The 8,213-nt window shown below is 27.8% G+C and overlaps 1 protein-coding gene across 1 annotated transcript in view; it reads left to right on the forward strand.

Annotated features, from left to right (window-relative positions):
- The window catches only part of LOC111680470 (ras GTPase-activating protein raskol-like), a 19,179-nt gene that overhangs the window by 864 nt on the left and 10,102 nt on the right, over window positions 1-8,213 (forward strand). The gene's annotated exons all lie outside the window — the stretch shown is intronic.

Here is an 8,213-nt window from a genome sequence, read left to right on the forward strand (position 1 = left end):
AGACTATAGACTAGACTATAGACTAGACTATAGACTAGACTATAGTCTAGACTATAGACTAGACTATAGACTAGACTATAGACTAGACTATAGACTAGACTATAGATTTGATTATAGTCTTAACTATAGACTAGACTATAGATTTGACTATAGTCTTAACTATAGACTAGACTGTAGACCAGAGTATAGACAAGGCCATAGTCAAAACTGCAGACTATTCTAAAGACTTTTTTTGACTATAGTCTAGTCTGTAGTCTAGATCATAGTCTAGTCTCACGTCTAGAATAAAGTTCGGACTGTAGAATATAATCTAATGTACTGCTTAGTGTAGAATATAGTAGGCTATTGTCTAGACTTAGTGCCAGAATATATATTAACTTTAAAAATAGTACTTCTTTATATTTAAAGTATTTCTAATTATTACATCACTTGTTTAATCTTCATTTATTTTCAAATTTATTTCTTGTTTTTCAAAATTGTTTGCCTTCAACACTGATAATGTTAATTTCATCACTTAATTATGTTAAGTACTTGGTAAATTACCACAATTGTTTTGAAACAAAAAAACAAATCCACAAAAAACAAGAACCTTAATCATTTTCTGGCACATTAATCATTTTGTTTTCCTCATATTCACATTAATATATTGTTTAACCACTCATGACCTTAAACTTCAAAAATTTAAGTCAAATCTTGGTTACTCGGTTAAATTCCTTTAAAGAAAAAAAAACCTCACTCAGCCTCAGTGGCACCAACCATCAGCAACAGTCATTGTGTGAAATAAAATAATATTTATTTCCACATGTTTCTGACATTGAATATTTTTGTTTTTATTTATTGTTTTTTTATCAAGACATTAATTACAAAATAATTTTCATAATATAAATGAAATTTAATACATTTTTTTTCTATATAAAAATAAACTTTACAGCTTATCTCTGTGGAAAATATGAGAAAAAAAAACATAAATATTGAAAAACTTTTCAACGTAAAGGCGGCGAGAGTAGCGGTAGTATTCCCTGTTTGACAGAGGTCAATGTATTGTATGAATTGTTTTAAATAAAATACATAATTAATATGAAATAATAAAAGTGAAAAAAGGGAAATATTATGTTAAAAGTGAAGATTATTTATTAATGTGATGATTTTTTCACTAAAGTGTGAATTTGATATTGATACTGAAGAAAACATAAAATAGATAATGATTATAATGAATGATTTATTACTCTTGTAATGTTTATTAAATTAAACATAAAAATTTATATTTAAGTTTTAAAAATATTATAAATTTTTACTTAAAAACTTTTTGATTTATGTTTTTATAAACATTTTCATACATTTAACTACGTCAACTGACAATAGCCAAGGCAATAGTCCAGACTATAGACAATACTATACTCCTCACTATAGCCCTCACAAAGACTAGACTATAGCCCTCACAAAGACTAGGCTATAGTCCAACAATAGACTAGACTACAGTCCAGACAATAGACTAGACTATAGTCCAGACAATAGACTAGACTATAGTCCAGACTATAGACTAGACTATAGTCCAGACTATAGACTAGACTATAGTCCAGACTATAGACTAGTCTATAGTGCTAACTAAAGACAAGACTATAGTCCTGATAATAAACAAGACTGTAGACAAGATTACAGTCCTGACTATAGACAAGACTATAGTCTTGACTAGACTACACTTTGTCCAGACTATAGACTAAACTATAGCCCAGACTATAGATTAGTCTATAGTCCTGCCTATAGACTAGTCTGACCATAGACAAGACTATATTCCAGACTATAGACTAGACTATATTCCAGACTATAGACTAGACTATAGTGCTAACTAAAGACAAGACCATAGTCCAGACTATAGACAAGACTATAGTCCTGACTATAGACTAGACTATAGTCCTGACTATAGACTAGACTATAGTCCTGACTATAGACTAGACTATAGTCCTGACTATAGACTAGACTATAGTCCTGACTATAGACTAGACTATAGTCCTGACTATAGACTAGACTATAGTCCTGACTATAGTCCTGACTATAGACAAGACTATAGTCCTGACTATAGACAAGACTATAGTCCTGACTATATACAAGACTGTAGTCCTGTCTATAGACAAGACTATAGTCCTGACTATAGACAAGACTATAGTCCTGACTATAGACAAGACTATAGTCCTGACTATAGACAAGACTATAGTCCTGACTATAGACAAGACTATAGTCCTGACTATAGACAAGACTATAGTCCTGACTATAGACAAGACTATAGTCCTGACTATAGACAAGACTATAGTCCTGACTATAGACAAGACTATAGTCCTGACTATAGACAAGACTATAGTCCTGACTATAGACAAGACTATAGTCATGACTGTAGATAAGACTATAGTCCTGACTATAGACAAGACTATAGTCCTGACTATAGACAAGACTACAGTCCTGACTATAGTCAAGGCTACATTCCTGACTATAGACAAGACTACAGTCCTGAATATAGACAATACTATAGTCCTGACTATAGACAAGACTATATTCCTGAATATAGACAAGACTATAGTCCTGACTATAGACAAGACTATAGTCCTGACTATAGACAAGACTATAGTCCTGACTATAGACAAGACTATAGTCCTGACTATAGACAAGACTATAGTCCTGACTATAGACAAGACTATAGTCCTGACTATGGACAAGACTATAGTCCTGACTATGGACAAGACTATAGTCCTGACTATAGACAAGACTATAGTCCTGACTATAGACAAGACTATAGTCCTGACTATAGACAAGACTATAGTCCTGACTATAGACAAGACTATAGTCCTGACTATAGACAAGACTATAGTCCTGACTTTAGACAAGACTATAGTCCTGACAATAGACAAGACTATAGTCCTGACTATAGACAAGACTATAGTCCTGACTATAGACAAAACTATAGACCTGACTATAGACAAGACTATAGTCCTGACTATAGATAAGACTATAGTCCTGACTATAGACAAGACTATAGTCCTGACTATAGACAAGACTATAGTCCTGACTATAGACAAGACTATAGTCCTGACTATAGACAAGACTATAGTCCTGACTATAGACAAGACTATAGTCCTGACTATAGACAAGGCTATAGTCCTGACTATAGACAAGACTATAGTCCTGACTATAGACAAGACTATAGTCCTGACTATAGACAAGACTATAGTCCTGACTATAGACAAGGCTATAGTCCTGACTATAGACAAGACTATAGTCCTGACTATAGACAAGACTATAGTCCTGACTATAGACAAGACTATAGTCCTGACTATAGACAAGGCTATAGTCCTGACTATAGACAAGACTATAGTCCTGACTATAGACAAGACTATAGTCCTGACTATAAACAAGACTATAGTCCTGACTATAGACAAGACTATAGTCCTGACTATAGACAAGACTATAGTCCCGACTATATGCCAGAGCATTATCCAGACTAAAGAGAAGACTGCAGGCTGGAATCCAGACTTCTTATTTTGAGAATGACTTTTGCAACTATTAAAAGCTTTATACATAGTTGTGGACATTTTAAAGTTTTCTAGGTTACATGTACCGTATTTCTTTTACTCTTCCTAGTGACACTTTTACCTCTCTGTCAAAACGTTTTATGTTTTCTAATTTCTAAAGTTTACTTTATATTGTTTAAGAAAAGTTTTTCTTTTACAAAAATAATAACCAAAAGAGAAAACGTGCTAAAACTCAATTTTCTTTTGTTTTTGTAATATTTTGCTGTGAAACTAATTTCGAAATATGCATAAATAAATCAACGAATATAAAAGAAGATAAAATGCAGAAAGTGAATGTCAAATAAGATGGCAACATGATGATGTGTTAACAATAAAATAAAGAATTTTCTTTAAACAAAAAGAAAAAGAAATTTATTGAAAATTAAGGAAATAAATAGAAAAATAGAAAGAAATTATAATTAAAGAAAATGAAACGGAATAGATTGAATTAATTTTACAACTTCCAATAAGCCGTTAGGGTATCCCGGAAGTTTTTGCTTAAAGATTTTTATAAAAAGTAAATTTAATATTTTCCCTCCAATTACAACATTTTCTTTCAAGACAAACGTTAGGGCTCGCTGCACAACTCATATAACAACAACTTTAAAAGAACAACAATAAAAAATAAATTAAAGAAAACTGTTATATTGAATGAATTACAAATTATTTATAATTTCATTTTTCTATTAGGAAAATGAAAAACTAAACAACAGTTTTAATTCTAATATAAGCAACTATGTACACTAACAGCTGTAATAATAAGTACACTTGTCTTTTTGAAGAAAAACGTTGAAGATTTCACTGACAAATTATTGAACATTTTTATTTTATTACTTTTTTACATAAAATCAGGTAGAGAAATATTAAATTATATATTTTTTACAAAAAATCTCAAATCTGGAATTTTGGGGATTTTTTTTTAATTTTAGGAATTTCTGAAATTTTGCAGAAAGTTTTAAAGTTTTATGTAATTTAAACTTTTTTGTTTAAATAAAGGTTTTTTTTGTACAAAAAGTTATATTGAGAGATTTTCTGAGATTTTGGGAATAACTTCCCCACTTTTTGAAAATTCTAAAATTTTGTTCAAAATCAGGATTTTTATAAAATTTTTCAAAAAAGTTTTATGTGATTGAAACTTTACTTTTGGTTAAAAAAGGGTTTTTTGTATAAAAAGTTCTAATCAAAGATTTTGGGAAAAATTTCCCCACTTTCTGAAAACTCTAAAATTTTGTTAAAAATCAGAATTTTATAAAAGCTGTAGTCTCTTATAGTAATATTTTATGACTAAAACTAAAAATTTTTAAAATGGGATTTTGGGGATTTTTTAAATTTTCTTAGGAATTTATTTTTTTGGCAAAAATCATGTTAAATCACAATATACTGACAATTTTTAATGATAAATTCTTAAAATTTTTTTTTATAAAACCAAATTTCAAATTTTTGGTATTTTGGGTTATTTTAGAAAATATTTTGGGATTAAAGAAATCTAAATAGAATCAACTACTTAAGAATATTTAAGCTAATATTTCTAGCTTTATTTAAGCATTTCAACTAAATTTACCCAATTTAACTTAAAAAAAAAACTAAAAAAGGGATTTTGGAAATTTTCAAAATTAATTTAGGAATTTCGAAAATTTTAACTTAAAGTTAAATTTTAGTTAAATAAGTTATAAAATTTTAATAATTTCAGCATTTTATAAAGAAAATGTGTAAATTTTGTAATCCCGGCAAAAATTTTCACTTCCGGGATTTTGGGTATTTGCTAAAAATAAGTGCGAATGAGAAAAATTGCTAAGGAAATGACAATTTTTATTATAATAACCAGTTTAGATATGAAAAACCGCAAAATTTACTTAAAACTTATATTTCTGGGATTTTGGAAATTTTCAAAATTAATTTAGGAATTTCGAAAATTTTAACTAAAAGTTAAATTTTACTTAAATAAGTTATAAAATTTTAATAATTTCAACATTTTATAAAGAAAATGTGTAAATTTTGTAATCCCGCCATAAATTTTCACTTCCGGGATTTTGGGTATTTGCTAAAAATAAGTGGGAATGAGAAAAATTGCTAAGGAAATAACAATTTTTATTGTAATAATCAGATTAGATATGAAAAACCGCAAAATTTACTTAAAATTTATAGTTGTGGGATTTTGGAAATTTTTAAAATTAATTTAGGAATTTAGAAAATTTTAACTAAAAGTTAAAATTTACCTAAATTAGTTATAAAATTTTAATAAATTAAGCATTTTGTAAAGAAAATGTGTAAATTTTTTAATCTCGCCATAAATTTTCACTTCCGGGATTTTGGGTATTTGCTAAAAATAAGTGGGAATGAGAAAAATTGCTAAGGAAATAAAAATTTTTATTGTAATAATTAGTTTAAATATGAAAAACTGCAAATTTACTTGAAATTTATAGATGTGGGATTTTGGAAATTTTCAAAATTAATTTAGGAATTTAGAAAATTTTAACTAAAAGTTAAAATTTACCTAAATTAGTTATAAAATTTTAATAAATTAAGCATTTTGTAAAGAAAATGTGTAAATTTTTTAATCTCGCCATAAATTTTCAATTCCGGGATTTTGGGTATTTGCTTAAAATAAGTGGGAATGAGAAAAATTGCTAAGGAAATAACAATTTTTATTATAATAACCAGGTTAGTTAACGAAAACTGCAATTTTATGTGAAATTTATGGTTGTGGGTTTTTGGGTATTTTTATATATATTTTAGGAATTTAAAAATTTTGTTTAAAAAGGATTTTAAATGAACTTTTTAGCTAAGTATACAATTAGTAGGAATTTTTTGTACTTCTTTAGCTTAAATTTTTCAGCTGGGATTTTGGAAATTTTAAAAATTATTTTAGGAATTCAAAAAATTTTACAAAAAATTTGATATTTATTTGATTTTTATACAAATTATGAATAAATTACATAATTTATGAGTAAAATGTGTAAATTATGTAATCCCACCTTAAATTTGTATATCCGGGATTTAGGGTATTTCATCAAAACTAGTGGGAATTGGAAAAAAATTAAGAGAAATTATCATTTCTGGTTATAGTAAGTATATAAGACATCGAAAACTGTAGTTTTATCTAGAAAAAACTGTTTTGGGATTTTGGGTATTTTTAAAAATTTTTTAGGAATTTAAAAATTTTGCATAAAAAACTTATTTTATGTAAAATTAAGACTTTTTATACAATAAACTGCAAATTTTTAAACTTTTCGCAGAAAATTTTTTAATTTTAAACTTCCCCGCAAGGGAATTTATTAATTCTTTTTAGGAATTTCGAAATTTTTCGATTACGAAAACATTTAAAACTCAAATATAATCTAAACGTTAATTTCTTATTGTAAAAATTATAAAGCAAGAAAATTTATGCTTAAGTGTTCCTATTATTTTCACCACTAGTGTTTAGATAATGAATAACTTCATAAATAACATGAATATATATATATTTTTTTCATTTTCTTTAAAGGTTTAGCAGTAATAATAACATGAATATAAATAACAAAGCAAAAATAACAAGAAAATTATTAGAATTATTATAAGTATTACCGTAATAAGCCATTAACCTAAAGTTAATGAAAAACTAGAAGACTTAAGCCGTGTGCAGGCACCATACATTTCAGACGCTCCCTTTACAGTTTGCAAAAGTAAAGAAAAGAAATATAAAAAATTAAATTAATTAAATCAAACAAATTTAAATTTTATTAAATGTTTATTGACACATTTGTTAACAATAGAAATTTGCATACATTTTGTTATTTTCTGAAACTTGTTTAAATTTACTCTTCATATAATTAATTAGTTTTTGTAATTTGTTTTTTTCTTAAATTTCTTTTTTGTTTTTGTTTAAACTTTCAGTTCAGTCTTTTTCCTCTTTGCTTGTAATTTTAAATATGCATAATTTGACCCAGTAGCCCCTGGAGCTACACAAAAAGCAAGGAAAAAACATATCATTGGTATAACTGAATAACAAGTTACTGCTAAGTGGTAATTTGCCAGTCATACGTCAAAAAAGAAAACAAGTGGTTAAAAAGGAATTAAGCAAAAGAAATTAAAAAATGCACAAGTCAACAAGAAATAACGCGAACAAAATTTACTACCTTTTCCACAATTTTCGGATCCATTACTTGCGGATATGAAAGTACTATTTATGATATAGTTTTCTTCTAGTTCTGTTTTAGTTCTGTTCTGGTTCTGTTCTAGTTCTGTTCTAGTTCTGTTCTAGTTCTGTTCTAGTTCTGTTCTAGATCTGTTCTAGATCTGCTCTAGTTCTGTTCTAGTTCTGTTCTAATTCTGTTCTAGTTCTGTTCTAGTTCTGTTCTAGTTCTGTTCTAGTTCTGTTCTAGTTCTGTTCTAGTTCTGTTCTAGTTCTGTTCTAGTTCTGTTCTAGTTCTGTTCTAGTTCTGTTCTAGTTCTGTTCTAGTTCTGTTCTAGTTCTGTTCTAGTTCTGTTGTAGTTCTGTTCTAGTTCTGTTCTAGTTCTGTTCTAGTTATGTTCTAGTTATGTTCTAGTTCTGTTGTAGTTCTGTTGTAGTTCTGTTCTAGTTCTGTTCAAGTTCTGTTCTAATTCTGTTCTAGTTCTGTTCTAGTTCTGTTCTAGTTCTGTTCTAGTTCTGTTCTAGTTCTGTTCTAGTTCTGT

The sequence above is a fragment of the Lucilia cuprina genome, chromosome 3, assembly GCF_022045245.1.
Source record: "Lucilia cuprina isolate Lc7/37 chromosome 3, ASM2204524v1, whole genome shotgun sequence".
In the NCBI taxonomy this organism is placed as follows: domain Eukaryota; kingdom Metazoa; phylum Arthropoda; class Insecta; order Diptera; family Calliphoridae; genus Lucilia; species Lucilia cuprina.